Source organism: Panulirus ornatus, chromosome 58, assembly GCF_036320965.1.
Source record: "Panulirus ornatus isolate Po-2019 chromosome 58, ASM3632096v1, whole genome shotgun sequence".
In the NCBI taxonomy this organism is placed as follows: Eukaryota; Metazoa; Arthropoda; class Malacostraca; order Decapoda; family Palinuridae; genus Panulirus; species Panulirus ornatus.
This window is the reverse complement of record NC_092281.1, coordinates 23,512,126-23,528,488: the sequence shown is the minus strand read 5'-3', so window position 1 is coordinate 23,528,488 and position 16,363 is coordinate 23,512,126. Positions and strand designations below refer to the sequence as shown.

The window sequence follows — 16,363 nt, the reverse complement described above, 5'->3', positions numbered from 1 at the left end:
CTCTCTCTCTCTCTCTCTCTCTCTCTCTCTCTCTCTCTCTCTCTCTCTCTCTCTCTCTCTCTCTCTCTCTCTCTCTCTCTCTCTCTCTCTCTCTCTCTCTCTCTCTCTCTCTCTCTCTCTCTCTCTCTCTCTCTCTCTCTCTCTCTCTCTCTCTCTCTCTCTCTCTCTCTCTCTCTCTCTCTCTCTCTCTCTCTCTCTCTCTCTCTCTCTCTCTCTCTCTCTCTCTCTCTCTCTCTCTCTCTCTCTCTCTCTCTCTCTCTCTCTCTCTCTCTCTCTCTCTCTCTCTCTCTCTCTCTCTCTCTCTCTCTCTCTCTCTCTCTCTCTCTCTCCAAAATGAAATTTTGAAGTTTTTATATTAATAATTCATGTTAATGGATTGTCTTTATTATCCTCACATCCAGTACCCACAAGCAGTCCACTTTCAGTCTATGTTCTGTAAATAAGTAATGTGTCAAATAATGTAAGGTGATTCATGGATGTGTAATTAACTGATAGTCTGTCATTCTGTGTACTGTACTGCTATCTTTACTTTTGTGTGTACATATCTGCTATAAGAAATTAAAGAAACCGTTAATGTGTTAATAACTCAATTCATAATGAATTACCATAAGATGAATGGTTGAGGAACAGTGGGATTTTAGGAGAGGATGATATGTAGATTAGTTTTTGCAATTTAGAAGATTTTTGAGAAATCAACACTGAAAAAAGAAAACTTTTATTCAGCTTTTTCAGATTTAGAGAAGGTTCCTTATCAGATGAATAGAAAAGGACTCCAGAGAAGTTCAGATTCATTGGAATACAGGAATGATTTGTGAAAACTGTTCAATATTCTTATAACAGATCGTTTTATGCATAAGAGTATATAGTGCCATGAGTGAGTGATGTAAATTTGGGAGTTGATCATGGTTCTTTATTGTAATATTTCTTGAAAATTAAGAGGTAGAGATGATTTTTTAGTACACTGGAAATTCCCACAGCTACTGTATGTAGATTTTGCCCTTCTTTTAGCAGAATTTGTATAATTTTGAATGAAGCATTTAAATTTTGATGGGATTTGGAATTGATGATCAGTAAGAATGGAGGTGGGAAAGCAGAGGTTGAAAAGTAGATTAATGAAAGGAAAAAAGTTGGAGGTACTCCAAGAATCTTAGTGAATGGAAGATGTAAATTTTGATTGTGCTAAAAGCTTGAAGTTAGCATATTCCAACTCTTCTGTTTAAGTGTGGAACTTAGTATTCCTGGATTTGAAATGATAAAAAATAAGAGCACCAGAAGTGAATGTTCTGCATAGTATGGTAGAAACTGATAGAACAGATGAAGAATAAAGATGATGAATATTTGTTGAAAAAATATTTAGTTAGAAAGTCACTTAGATGAAAGTTATGAAGACAGTATGGCTATGTAGAATATGTTGCTGAGAGCATTCATGATTATAATGTTATGAATGAAGATATAAGGGGCAAAGGCAGACCACAAAAGTGATCAATGGACTGAACTTTAACCCATTTACTGTGACTGAGATGAATACTCATGGTATTTTATAATTTGCATACTACAACTAGGGTTTGTTCGATGAGAATTCTTGAATCACCTTACTCTGCCTGATGGCAAAATGTACGACAATGTTTGTGATGACATGATTCCTTGTATTGTAACCAGGTGCTACAGCCTAGAGTTTTTTCTTTACACTTGTCAACCCATTTGAGAATGTCAGGGAGGCCTATATGAGTTCTGCCTCATCTCATTTTGTTATAGTTTGTGAAGCTATGAAAATCTTACAATGTGATAGGTGTTAGTGATGAAAAGACTTAGTAATGATATTTGTTCTTGACCAAAACACTTCCAAAAATATGATACATCTCGCTAAATATGCCTGACAGTACACCTGATGTACCTCTTATTCCTGCTGGTGGAGCAACATAGTATAGAGGTTACACAGCACATTAAGTAATTTTTTCACCAGCTTGAGCGTTGTGTCATGTGAGCAAGGTAGTGTTAGGTGCAGATGAATGAGCCTTAGGAGAGAAAGCCCTCTCTTAGCTTCTTCATCTATTCTTTCCTTGAAAAGTTATACAGGATGAGAGGATTTCTAGCCCTTGGTTCCCATCCCTCTTAGTCACCATTAACAAACATGCAAAAAATATGTGGATAGCATTACTCCCCTCTCCCAGAAAACTATATTTTAGTTAATCATAATACCATAATTATGGAGGTCCTCTTTTTAGAATATTTGGGAATTTACCATATATACAGTGTATAGTAGTAGTAATAGGACTTCTGCAGTGAGTCTTAAAAGGGCTAGGGGTTACTTGGTTGATTTTAGGAACATGATTGTATCTTATGTGCAGTGCATGCATAGTGTGCAAGGAGGGGGTGATTGGAGACATAAGTCCCATACAGTGACAGTTTGATTTACAATGTGAAAAGGTCTTTTGTAGAATCTTTTTGACTTTATTGTACTAATTGTAGGTTTTTTTTATTTTGTCAGCCAAGATGGTTTTAACAGTTGCATGCCCTTGTCATGACCATCTCAGATTTGCAGTACACCGCATACCTTAAATTTTCTACTCAATAATTCCCCATTTGTGGGAGAACTCAGGAAGTTTGCCACAACCACAGGGCAGGACCACAGATCAAGAACTGTGGTGATGTGCGTCTCTTTTTGGAGTAACCACGGGATATTTGATGAGTTAGTGATCTGTTTTAGGACAATATTTGGTGTGAGGTGGTTTGATCGAGTAAGTAATGAGAGGGTAAGAGAGATGTGTGGTAATAAAAAGAGTGTGGTTGAGAGAGCAGAAGAGGGTGTTTTGAAATGGTTTTGTCACATGGAGAGAATGAATGAGGAAAGATTTACAAAGAGGATACATGTCAGAGGTGGAGGGAACAAGGAGAAGTGGGAGACCAAATTGGGAGGAAAGATGGAGTGAAAAAGATTTTGAGTGATTGGGGCCTGAACATGTAGGAGGGTGAAAGGCGTGCAAGGAATAAAGTGAATTGGAACAATGTGGTATACTGGGGTCGACGTGCTGTCAGTGAATTGAACCAGGGCATGTAAAACGTCTGGGGTAAACCATGGAATGTTCTGTGGGGCCTGGATGTGGAAAGGGAGCTGTGTTTCGGTGCATTAATACATGACAGCTAGAGACTGAGTGTGAACGAATGTGGCCTTTGTTGTCTTTTCCTAGTGCTACCTTACGCACATGTGGGGGGAGGGGGTTGTTATTTCATGCGTGGTGGTGTGGCGATGGGAATGAATAAGGGCAGACAGTATGAATTATGTACATGTGTATATATGTATTTGTCTGTGTGTTTATATATATGTATACGTTGAGATGTATAGGTATGTATATGTGCATGTGTATGTATATACATGTGTATGTGGGTGGGTTGGGGCATTCTTTCGTCTGTTTCCTTGTGCTACCTTGCCAACGCAGGAGACAGTGACATTGTATATAAAATAAAATAAAAGTGTTCTGTGTCTTAAGTATAGAAGTTGCTTGGGGGGTTGAAATGCTGAACTGGTGTTTGTAGTGCTGGAGAGATGAATTGGTCTCAAAATGCAGACAAGACAGGGTAATGCATAAATGCCAGGTGATTGTAGTTTCAGATGGGTATATGTCTCGTGTAGTGATGTTTACGACTGAGTTGGGAGGACAGTTTCTGGTTCTTTTCAGATCATTTCAGTGTGTTTGTCTCATAATTGTTTTGGGAGGGGGGATTGTAAGTATAGGCTACTAAAATATAAAGTGGGAGTATTCTTTTTATTTGTGCTAAGGGGATGGTGGTTGATTATTGAGGGGTTTAGAAGGGTAGGGTCCAATGCAGTTGCAAAGAACAGAGTGTAGATCATATTGAGGTGAGATTCCATTGTTTCGTTTTGTGGTTGCTAGGCAGCCAGTGATTGTTTTGAGTGCTGTGTTTTGCATGGTTTGTACCTTTGGTATATTTCATTTTGATTGAATGGATGACTAGGGAGGTGAGGTGTAGTTTGTGGTACAGCAGATGAATTGTTTACCAAGAATGTTAAAGGATCCTTTTTCTTGATCAAATCTGGTACCAATAATTGTTCTTGGGAGATCTATTTGTTTATGGCCTTTGTGTTCATGATCTAGTGTGGAAAGTGAATGTCATGTTTGCTTAGTAGGTGCTTTCTCAAAGGTGAACTTTACCCCTTCTCAGACTTTGACTATTCTTTTCCTTTTTTCTTTCATTTACCCTTTTTAATTTTTCTCCCAAGGTCTGTCCTCAATGAGAACTAATTTTCTTGACAGGAGCCTTTAACATAAAAGAAAGTAGCATCTGCTCTACTAGAGAGGTAGCAGAACCATCTTGCATAGGTATTACACAGTTACATAAGGTGTTACTGTCGGGATTATGCATTTTGATTTTAGAATGTGAAGATTGTCGGTAGCAAAGTTTTATGGGAGGATTATACATGCACCATCCTGCTTTGATTATAGAAAAATACGCTCATAGGTGTGTCTTGTGAAGTTACTTGTCCAGGATATCTCAAAATCATGAATACCAAACAGTTCAGATGTGGCATTCATGATTTGCTTTTGGATATCTGCGCTTGTGTACTTCCACAAGAGTTATAATCTGACCCAGTACATTTTCATCTAAGTACTTTGTATGTGTATACTTTAAGACTTCTGACTTTCCATATTCTCATGAATTTTTTACATACTCATGGTAAACCTGCCCTCTTTAGGTTTTTTATTTATTTATGCAGCCACTTGTTAAGAACAAATAATCTTTATATTTCAAAGATTTATTCATAATGCATGATGGATATCCAGAAGTTATTCTTTCTGTGATATTAACAAAGAATGTATAAGTATAGAAGTTTCAGTGACAGACTGATTCAGGTTAAAATTTCCTGGTTTACATACATAAAACTTTATATGCTGACAAAAGGAGCATTTTGATTTTATGTGGTACTCCTGATGGATTTGTGAGTAGTAGAATGAAACTCATTATGTCAACACCCATCAGAACTTGAAGGACATACCAGAAAACAGAACATGAGACTGTATTGATAAGGAATTTGCTAATTCCCATTTAAGTGTTTCCTGAGAGCAAGCCAATCATGACACTGCTTTTTTGTCATCATTCTTAAATTGTTCAGTGTCAGTAAGCCAGCTGAAGCCCAATTAACTCCAGTTAACAAATGGCCCATGTCAAGTCCTGAAGAGCTTATTATTGTTTGAACTGGAATGGTTAGTGGTGGAATCACTGACAGTTAACATGTAATGGTGGTGATGACATGAGTTGAAGCCTTGGAATAGTGTTTATAACTCATAGTAACTGTGAGAACAGCAGTCACACTTACATAAAAATGGTTCATGATTTGAATTGAACAGCTCAGCAACAGCCATTAGGTAGTGAGGTTCATGTGATTAGGTGACAGTAAGATCTGAATTTTTGGCAAGGATATGCTTTATATTATCAAGAGTCAGCTAATTAGGTTGAGGCATTAGTAGAATGTGCATATGAATAGTTGTTTGATGGAGTAAGATATTTCATAAATTTCACATGGCCAGTGAGACCCATGAATGTAGAGGTAACTTCAGATGTGAGCCATAGAGGTCATAAATTATTGCCATCCTTTACCAGAACCTTTGAGTTGAATTACATGTCCTGCATCAGCAGTTGTTTCACAGGTTGAAGAAGTCAGTAACTAGATTTCTGAGGAGTGAGTAAATTGATTGTTTTGCTCACATTTTACTGCATGTTGTTTATTGACCACTTAATAAGAGTCATGGCATGCCACCAGTATTAGGGTATGGAGCACAGTTTTTCTGTTCTTTTGCTTATTTCTAACACATTCTGCAAGCTCCTCACCACTGGCAAGAGTACAAACGGCAAGTACATGCACTATAAGCTGATTTTCTCTTCACTATAAACATACTTCATCAGGTTTTTTTTCATTGTCTTTCAGAACCTGGTCACTTCCTTTGTCTGAAGCTTGTATATTAGCAGGTACATAAATCTTTTTTCATGGATGATGATAATATTTCAAGCTGATGCTTTTGAAACAGCCCAGCCATTCAAGTATGAACTCATTTCTTGAGTTTCATCTCATGAAATTTCTTGACTGTGGCATGTGCTTGATGAACCATTTCAGTGTGGCTTTTATCAGTGAGTGGTAATTTTGACCCTTCCAGGGTTTCCCTTTTTGTTCATGTTTTGGCTAGCTGTATTCTATAAAATTTCAAGTTTCTATGTTGTTTTTCATTTTCAAGTTCTTCAGCTGTAGTCAACACATTCTCAAGAATCTTGTGCCTGATGACAGTTTTCAGTGGTCATTAATGCAACACATTTTCTCTTAGTTGGATTTACCAGGTGATATTAGGAATGGAAGCAACTGACACTTAATACTCAGGATCCAGAGCAAAGAATATACAATAACTTCTTCAAGAATCAAACAAATAATTTTCAGCAATTCAACTAGTGTACAACCAAGCTGTGTACACTTGGGCAGTTAAAGAACTTGTAGACTTACTGCATGCAGAGGTCAGTCTATTGCTGATTGGCTGGTGGTGTGCTCAGACTTACCAAGGCAAACTCAGGCTATTTTCATTTCCTCAGAAGGTGCTGCGATAATTCTTTTGCATTGAACGTGCACCAACTTCTTTATTTATGGAAATGGAGCAATGATGGTGATAGGTGAATTGGATTTGTGTGGATTCATTTGTCAGAATCAAGACATGAATACAAATGAATCATGTAGTCAGTCAGAATAGTAATAATTGAAATTTGCCATATGATGCACACCTCCCCACAATCTTAGTTTTCTACCTTGTTTGATGAAGCACATGACCTTCAGTCTTTGTTGAATGGTACATGTAACTACTGTTTTAAGACTGATTTCTGCATTTGACATCTACATGCCATCCATCTGCTCTTGGGTGAGGTGGAGTGCAGGGAATGGACTCCTTGTAGAGGTTATTTCTAAACAAACCTTCAGTTGGTGCATTGGTGCTGAGTTGTTTCAGACCCTGTTGAGAAGGTGATTTCTTAATAATTTCCATAATAAACAGCAATTTCCATCATACACATTTTTTGGAAAATTGAACATTTTTAAGCGATCGTAATTTGATTATGTGTCATTATCCATTTGACTTTTATGGAGAGGACTGTCTTGAATGCAACCTTCAAACTCCTTGTCAGAGGGCAGATATCAGTCATAATATTGTACATGCTGTTGATTTTTGTTGTACACTGATCTGATTATGAAAAAGTTTATAAAGAGTGATGTTCAGTATTATCTTAGACTGATATACCATTAAATATGTTCTGCTGACTGAAGTTGTCAAAGTAATAGATCAATTAACTTCACTGGCTTATTGGAACATTGTCACCTGGGAAGTTTGGTATTATCAGAAGGAAAGGGTTTCTTTGTATAGCCTCCTCTTTCTCCCTGGTGGCAGATTATTTCCCCTTCTAATATTCTTAGATTCAATGTCTTGTACAACCATCATTTTCAGTCTTCATAATTTTTCATCTAACTTTCCAAAGCAAAATCAGGCATTTCACATTTTTATGTTCTTTAGACATATGGATAACTTCATTTACTAAAAAGGTAGATGCTTCAGGTTTTAGCTACTTGGACCAACATGCAAATTCTTTTGGAGGGGGTTTCAGACATATTTAAATCTCTAATGATGATGTGTACAGAGATGTAAAGTAACCACATTGTTGAAGGATTTCTATTTTGCTATCTGGCTTTGGGTGCAGGTTATGTTTTATGAGGTGTAGATAGAAGTATGATTTTTGGAAGCTTCACTAGCAAGTGTCACTCTTTTTAATGCACTGAGGTATTGTAATTAAAAAGAATTATTTAAATTGTTGGAGGAGAGGTTTATAGAATTGTATTGTTCAGTTGTAATTGAAGATCTTTCCTTAAAATCTTTTAAGATATGAAATAATTGTTTGGTCATATGTTGATTACAAAATTCTTTTAATTGACACCCTTAATCATCACAATAACTGATGCAAAATATATTTTTTTTCCTTTCCTGGCGCTACCTCACTAAAAGGGTGGGATGCTATTTCCTGTGTGGCGGGGTAGCGACAGGAATGGATGAAGGCAAGCAAGTATGAATATGTACATGTGTATATATGTATATGTCTGTGTATGTATATGTATGTATATGTTGATATGTATTTATGCATTTATGCATGTATATGTGCATATGAATGGATGGGCCACTCTTCATCTGTTTCCTGGCGCTACCTCACTGATGCGGAAAACAGCAATTAAGTATAATAAATAAATGAAATATAAGTATTTGTTGTATAAGTATTGTTGTCAGTTGTTGTTCGCTGATGATCCAGCGCTGGTGGCGGATTCATGTGAGAAACTGCAGAAGCTGGTGACGGAGTTTGGTAAAGTGTGTGGAAGAAGAAAGTTAAGAGTAAATGTGAATAAGAGCAAGGTTATTAGGTACAGTAGGGTTGAGGGTCAAGTCAATTGGGAGGTGAGTTTGAATGGAGAAAAACTGGAGGAAGTGAAGTGTTTTAGATATCTGGGAGTGGATCTGTCAGCGGATGGAACCATGGAAGCGGAAGTGGATCATAGGGTGGGGGAGGGGGCGAAAATTTTGGGAGCCTTGAAAAATGTGTGGAAGTCGAGAACATTATCTCGGAAAGCAAAAATGGGTATGTTTGAAGGAATAGTGGTTCCAACAATGTTGTATGGTTGCGAGGCATGGGCTATGGATAGAGTTGTGCGCAGGAGGATGGATGTGCTGGAAATGAGATGTTTGAGGACAATGTGTGGTGTGAGGTGGTTTGATCGAGTAAGTAACGTAAGGGTAAGAGAGATGTGTGGAAATAAAAAGAGCGTGGTTGAGAGAGCAGAAGAGGGTGTTTTGAAATGGTTTGGGCACATGGAGAGAATGAGTGAGGAAAGATTGACCAAGAGGATATATGTGTCGGAGGTGGAGGGAACGAGGAGAAGAGGGAGACCAAATTGGAGGTGGAAAGATGGAGTGAAAAGGATTTTGTGTGATCGGGGCCTGAACATGCAGGAGGGTGAAAGGAGGGCAAGGAATAGAGTGAATTGGAGCGATGTGGTATACAGGGGTTGACGTGCTGTCAGTGGATTGAATCAAGGCATGTGAAGCGTCCGGGGTAAACCATGGAAAGCTGTGTAGGTATGTATATTTGCGTGTGTGGACGTGTGTATGTACATGTGTATGGGGGGGGTTGGGCCATTTCTTTCGTCTGTTTCCTTGTGCTACCTCGCAACCGCGGGAGACAGCGATGAGGTATAAAGAAAAAAAAAAAAAAAAAAAAGTATTTGAGAAAAATGGATTTCTTAGAAAAGTATAAAACAGGCTTATACAAAATGAGAATAATGTTTACATTAATAGTATACAAAGATCTGTATAGGATTAACAAGGGAGCAAAACCAAAGAGTTAGGCAAGGAACTTTTACTCTCAGATGGAGGTTGGACTCTTCTGGTTCCATAATTTATTATTCTTGTAATCTTAAGCTTTAAAATTTGTTTTTATTACATTTGGGTATATTGTAACTGAGTACTGTAATATCATTTACTGAAAGAAAGAAGGATATATTTTTCTGAGAGGTTTGTTTTCATGATAATGATAGTTCACATTATTTAGGTAGTTCAGATACAGTATATGTGCTTTTTGTCCTTAATCATCAAGATTTCTTTTTCAACATACAGTTCTGTATTTTGAAGTCATATTCAGTTTGAAAAGGATATGGTTCAAGATAAAATGTATTGAAGGATTTCTCTCATGAAACAGTCATGATTAGGTCATAGAATGTACTTAGTGATCGTGTTGATTATCAGTCAGCCAATCTTTGGGTGATAAAAGCCTTCATGATTATTGAGAAAGTCTTTTTTATGTGTCTCTACTGATGTAAGTGATAGATTATTATAGTTATAGAATCTCTTAAAATTCCAAACAAATATTTGGCTAAAGGATGAATTATAACTGCAATAAAGCATATAGTAATAATCATTGTCCTTATACATCAGAGCATAAAGAATGACTTTTACAGCAAAAGGCATTTATTAGAGAATATTCATGTATATTGAACATTTCACTGGGAATATGTAAAGGAGATGGAGTAAGATATATATTGAACAGACAGCTGGTGCTGGCTAGAAATACTGCTCCATTCAATTATTTTGAAGATTATTGCTTGTGCAAGGAATGTATCTTCTGTAATATTTATCTAAAATCTGCCTGAGCAATCAAAGTTATTTGGATGACCTCACAACTTTTGTAAAGGTTGGTTAAGGTTTCCATGAAACAGTATATTACTAGTGTAATGTTTTTGAACCTAGACTGCAGAAACTGAGATAAGATGACTTCAGATTTTTTTCTTTTCATATGCAGTATTTGCTTGATAATGTCTTTTTACTGTAGTTAGGCTGTGCATTTCACTCAGTATAACTCTGAAATGATATTTATGTTATATTACAAAATGGAAAAAAGATTAATGTTTTTTGGTAGGTGAGCTGAAAGGACTAAGACATGGCTTGCCCAGCCAGGTTCCTTGAATTAATTATTACAAATAGAAAAAAAAATTAGAGAATTCAGTGACTGATATAGTAATCACTTTGAATTGTTTAGCTGGAGTCATAGTGCTGAGGCATCTACTATGTCCCAGGCTTCAACACTAATTTGCTATCCCTGTGTCAACTGACATTCCACTTCCCACTTGAAAATTCATGTCTTTGAAATGCATTTACAAAGTTTCTCATCCAGTTTAAGAGTATTTGTTATTCTTGACGAAAAGTGCTTAGTTACTGGGTATAGGATAATGGCAGAAAATGATGTGCTTTGCTTTTGTGAATGGTAATTTGAAGCATTCGTATGTGATGCAATATCCTTCTTCAGGAGTGACTTGAGGTTCTTTTCCTGACTATAGGGCTAGTAGTAAAAATGCACTCAAGCTGCATGGCTTTTATTATTGGTCTTTTGAAACTACTGCACAGGCTGTGGATCTGGCTAAATAGTGTGTATGAAGGATTGCATCATCATGATTTTCTTCGTACAATCTTTTAGCCAAGATGGACATGTAGATATACAGTTATCAGTGATTAAATGCTGCTGAAGGCCTGTGTGTAACGTGGGCAATATGGAGACCTAGTGACACAAGTAACTTGGGGTATTAATGTTAAACATGGCGGACACTCTCAAACTCACACGGAAATCTTGTCTCATATATGTCGCAGTTGATTGTAAACCATCAAATAATGCATGTACCAATTATAGGGTTTGTAACTGCCTTCTTGTATTGCCCAGATCAGCATCAAATTGGCACAGTTAAGGTCCTTTCACTTCACTTACCTAGTATGGCAAAAGAGTTCTGAAAGTATGAAATTTCTTTTTGTTTCACAGCTCACATGAGCTGAAAGGACTGGAATATAAGTGTACCCTGGTGCATTTTTACTTGTTTAGACCTTGACCACGTTTTACAAGTGAGGAGTGCAGTGTTACTACATATGATGCACATTAGTTGGTGCCACTATCTGTGATAAAGTTAATAGCTGAAACTTGAATCTTGATTGTTTTTTCTGGGTTGATGGATAGTTAAGGTGATTGCAGTCACTTAGAAAAGAAAAAAATGCTTCTCTTGCATAACAGATTTCACTGGGTGAACCTTGTGTCACAATCCTTTTTAGCTCTTCTTGGCAGAGAATGAAGTCTCTTTCCATCAGAAATCTTTTTTGGTTACAAAAGTTGAGTATAATAGACATATAAGGGGCCATAGAACATGCCACCCACAATCTGCCCTCTAGAATGTGTGATGTACTTGGCTTGGAATCCTGATCCCTGCTTTCTGTGTAGCATTGATTGATTTATTAAATATATACCAGAGTGTAGCATTGATTGATTTATTGAATATATAACATATTAACAATGGAGAAAGTTTACATAAATATGATTCCATAAGTATATATGAAAGCGTACACATCAGACTATGATAATTTTTGGATGATTGATATGAGAGGATTGTGGACATTTACTCAGATCATTTTATGATTTAGAAAAGAGTTACCACTTCCTAAAATTAATTGAACTACTTAACAGTTTTCCTTCCTATGTAAATACTTCTTTTCTGCTCCTTGTGATCATTGATACTATATCAGTACTGTTTGCTGACCTAATTTATTCACCTACAAAATGTTTTTGTGAGAAATTTGGGTCACATAGGTACACATCTTAGGTTTAATTGACCCGTTCTGTTGGCATATAAAGAAAAAGAATTAATGTTGTATGTCATTGTAAAGGACATAAGACACTGAAAGAGCAAAGATAGAAATGTTTGTATTATCCTCACAAAGGCGTCCAAGATTTGTTAATTACCTTGCTTCTTTATGTATTTATGATTGATGCAGGTGCTTGACATTTCCTATAGTGATTTTCATTTTATTATATCTGAAAATATTTTATTTTAAATGAGTAGGATATGCAGCATAGAATGAACTGCACTTGTGCTGGCAATCTCCCCCATATAATATCTAGAATGTAAATTTTTCCTTCATCATTTTATCCAACGCTCTCTTTGTATACTTTCCATTCTATTAACACTAAATTGTAAGCTTACTATATTCCTCTACTTTCCACATTTGCCCAAAAATTAATCTTATATGGTAAATTGAGCTTCTATTCTTCTATTATCTTGTAAAGCTTCATCCCATTTTAAAACATGACATTTTTAAGATGAAATTAAAATTTGTGAGATGTTCATATTAGAGAAAGTGGTTACATTGTTATTTTTAACTGTTACATGTCCTTAGTAGAAATATAAGTTTTATTGGCACAGTGAAGCATACTTGTATGTTTTTTCAATTAATTTCCATTATCCCTAAAAAACTGGTAGTGTTTCATGGCTGTTGATCCAAAATTATGGAATGGTAGGTATTATTTTTTATAGTTTAAACTCATGCATTTTCTTAATTGTTAGAAGAGTAGAAACTGATTTGTTATTGCATGAGTGACAACCAAATATAGTTTTAAGGTGTTAAATCACTGACTATTTTGTTTCATTTATGCATACTCAAATAAAGTTTTCAGAGTTAAATCACTGACTGTATGTTTCCAGTAACTTACCACAGGAGTGGATGTTGATCAGAGTTAGGAAAAATTCTTTTCATATTTCACTGTGCATCTGAATAGAATACCATCTTGTCTGACCTTGGTTTCTTCCACTTCAGTATATATCCATGTGCATGTAACTGTAAATACATGCATGATATGCTTTCACAGCTGAGTACTGAAATATTATAGCAAGGAATGTTTAAGAGGAGTCTTCCAGCAGAGTGCAGGTTATTGCATTTTGATTGAATATGTCTGTGGAAACAAATCTTGAATTGAGGTTGCTGTTTGTCAGAAACTTTTGTACAAGACGGAATTATTTCTATTGGTGTTTATGAATTCTAATACCAAGATGTGAATCATAATCAGGTAAATGTTTGTGTTGTATCTTAGTATTGTAACTTATTGGCTGCTAAAGGAAAGATGTAAATTCATGGTTTTTGGGATTTTTAAGTTAGATGTTAATATTATTTTTTTTCACTGAATTTTTTTTCATTCAATTATTTTTTCATTCATCACAGATGTGAATCATATTCACATTTTTTTATTTAAATTACAGTACTGTACTCATTAATTAAACTTGCTGTCAGCACATTTCTGTACTTAACAATAAAACATATATATTTGTTTTAATGAATGTAGATATTCTCTTAATTCTTTATTTACAGTTGGATATTGACAATAGGAGTAATTTCATCACAGATTGAAGGTGTTAATTATGATTACACCCCACCAGTTGGTGGAAAAGGTTCACTTGATAGATTTGTTACCATAATGAACACCAGTGTCATGAAGGTTGTATTGGTAAAACATATCTAGAATATGCACATGTATACTAGATCTGGCCAATGAGCTCTTAGTTTTCAATGTGTGATGCAGGGTCATTCATAAAGGGACCTTATTGTGATTGTAGTGCACAGGTTAAGGATATATATCCAAAGATAGTGTAGTGTTAATGAATAATTGTTAGATTATACATTTTATTTTTTTAATGCAGAAAAGGAAATAGAAGGGAAACGAAAAATCATTTATAGGTAACGTAAAAAGTTAATGAGATTAATAATGTGAATGGTGGAGAAAAAAAATAGAAAATGAAACAAAAGATATAGCATAGTACTGTGTATCCATTATCATAAGTTCATATGTTACCTTTTTTTGCTCACAACCTGATTACTGTAAGGAATACAGTTCCACCCCTAGTGGTAGGCAGTCCTTCCATTTTTGATCAAGATTGTGACCATATTCTATGTAATTTAATTTGACCCGTATTATCATTTCTTTTAGAATTTTATTGAAGAAAACTGTGCTAGGGACCAGTTTCGATTATCAAACATCGTTGTAACTCATCACAGTGTTAATTACTGTTCTGTTTGAAACTTGTGATTTACTCATGATTTCTTATGCTGTAAGTTTAGCATAATGTCATTTGGCCACCATGTTTCATAATCATCTGTGTGATGGTTAATGAATACAGAGGATTTTTTTAATTTAAGATTTTGTTTTGTGTGTTCCAAATTTATTTAGTCTTTTATTATAAATGCAATTAATTCTCAGAAAAGTATAATGGAGTCAGTCTCTAGAGCTGATTAATTTTGCAAGGTCACAGTTTTGGTGCATAATTAAATTTTCTCATAGGTCATAATTGTATGTGCTACTAGCAGCACTTGTAAATATGAGGAACCATCCAGCGTTGGTCTCATCTTCCCTCCAGTAGTCATATATCTCCACATAACTTTAATCTTATCATTGTCTACCAAAAGGGTGGCATCCATATTCACATGATGAACCTTTCACCTGTCATATTCTAGCAATACTGTGATTTGCTTTAGTATTAATATGAAGATATTCTTGATGGAAGAATAGATTTTGGGGTTGTAAATTGTATATATTTTAATCATGTTATAAGAATTGGGTGCTTCATTATAAGGAACTATTCTATTCTTAAGATTACACTTATTATTTAACGTTTTTTGATAAATTTCTGATGGGAATTATTCATCATGAAGAGGAGGTATTCTTCATAATTTTTAGCTCCTAATTTAGAAAATATTTGAATCCTTTTTAAAGACATTTTTGTGAAGTAGAAAACCACTTCTGCAATCTATTTTGATATTCATCTTCAATAATAATATTGCTTATGCAAGTGTACAGCATTGTAAATATATAATTATAGGCTAGGTAATTACAGTAAATAGTCCATTATAAAATGGTTTCATTCACCCTTGTGTTTACTAAACAAACTTTGTCATCAAAGCCAGATCCTATAGGCATGGTGACTGAATCTACATTCAGGATCCATAAGCAATAAAGTAATGGAATTCTAAGCTGGAGAAATAAGTCTTAAGTTAGTAAGGAAGAGCATTCATCTACAAGTCAGATGCATCCCTGTATTATGTTGTACTTTCAATTTTTCTTAATTTCACTTGTTTTTGGTATGTTCATTTTCTTACCTTTCGTGTGTACATTTATGGCCATTATGTTCATGACTTTATAACAGTTAAGCTTTTGTAAAGTATTCTACATCAGGTAAAAGCTCATTACATTTAGATCAGATCTATACAGGACTTTTCGTAACAGTTAAGTAAAAAAAGATTTTTTTCCAGTAAGATGTGGAAATTCTTAGTTCTATAGTTTGCTGAAAATTAAAGAGATAATGAGTGAAAGCCTTGGATAAGTTGAAATATGGAAAAGTGGTAGGAGTGGATAGTGCTGTAATTTTCTTGTGAAAGGAGGTGATAGCGTTGTTTATTGGTGAGTCTAGCTGTTAATTGTTTACATGGCCCAAGGCATGATGCCTAAGTATTAGAAGAAGGTATGCATAAACATATATGTATGACCCCCATACATGAAAGCAAGGGGGATAAAAGTGAATGCTTGAATTACAGAGTTTTATGTTTGTTAAGCATACTTGGTAAAGTTTACAAGTTAGTGATGATTAAGAGGGAAGTGGCATGCATAGATCATCTGACTGGGGAGGAGCAGTGTGGCCTATGAGGGGGTAGATGTGTTGACTACATGTTTGCTTTTAAGGAGATGTGCAAGAAATATTTGCAGAATGAGCAAATTGTATGTGGCATTTATGGATCTGGTGAAAAGTGAATGATAGGGTTTGCAAAGAGGCCTTGGGAAGGTACAACAAAATTATGGGTTGAACAGAAAGTTAGTGAATGCCATGAGTATTTTTCAACAAAGTTCTGAGTCATGTATTAGTTTGAAGGGAAGAGGGAAACCTATCAAGTACAATAATAACTATGAATAGAATAATAAAAGC

At 35.4% G+C, this 16,363-nt stretch overlaps 1 protein-coding gene and 1 long non-coding RNA gene across 2 annotated transcripts in view; both read left to right on the top strand.

Annotated features, from left to right (window-relative positions):
* LOC139766668 (WD repeat domain phosphoinositide-interacting protein 3) overlaps positions 1 to 16,363 on the top strand; it is a 105,413-nt gene that overhangs the window by 76,464 nt on the left and 12,586 nt on the right. The gene's annotated exons all lie outside the window — the stretch shown is intronic.
* Positions 244 to 15,299, top strand: LOC139766672 (uncharacterized). Its single transcript, XR_011716936.1, has 2 exons — positions 244 to 8,302; positions 9,316 to 15,299. It is a non-coding gene; the product is annotated as an uncharacterized lncRNA (long non-coding RNA).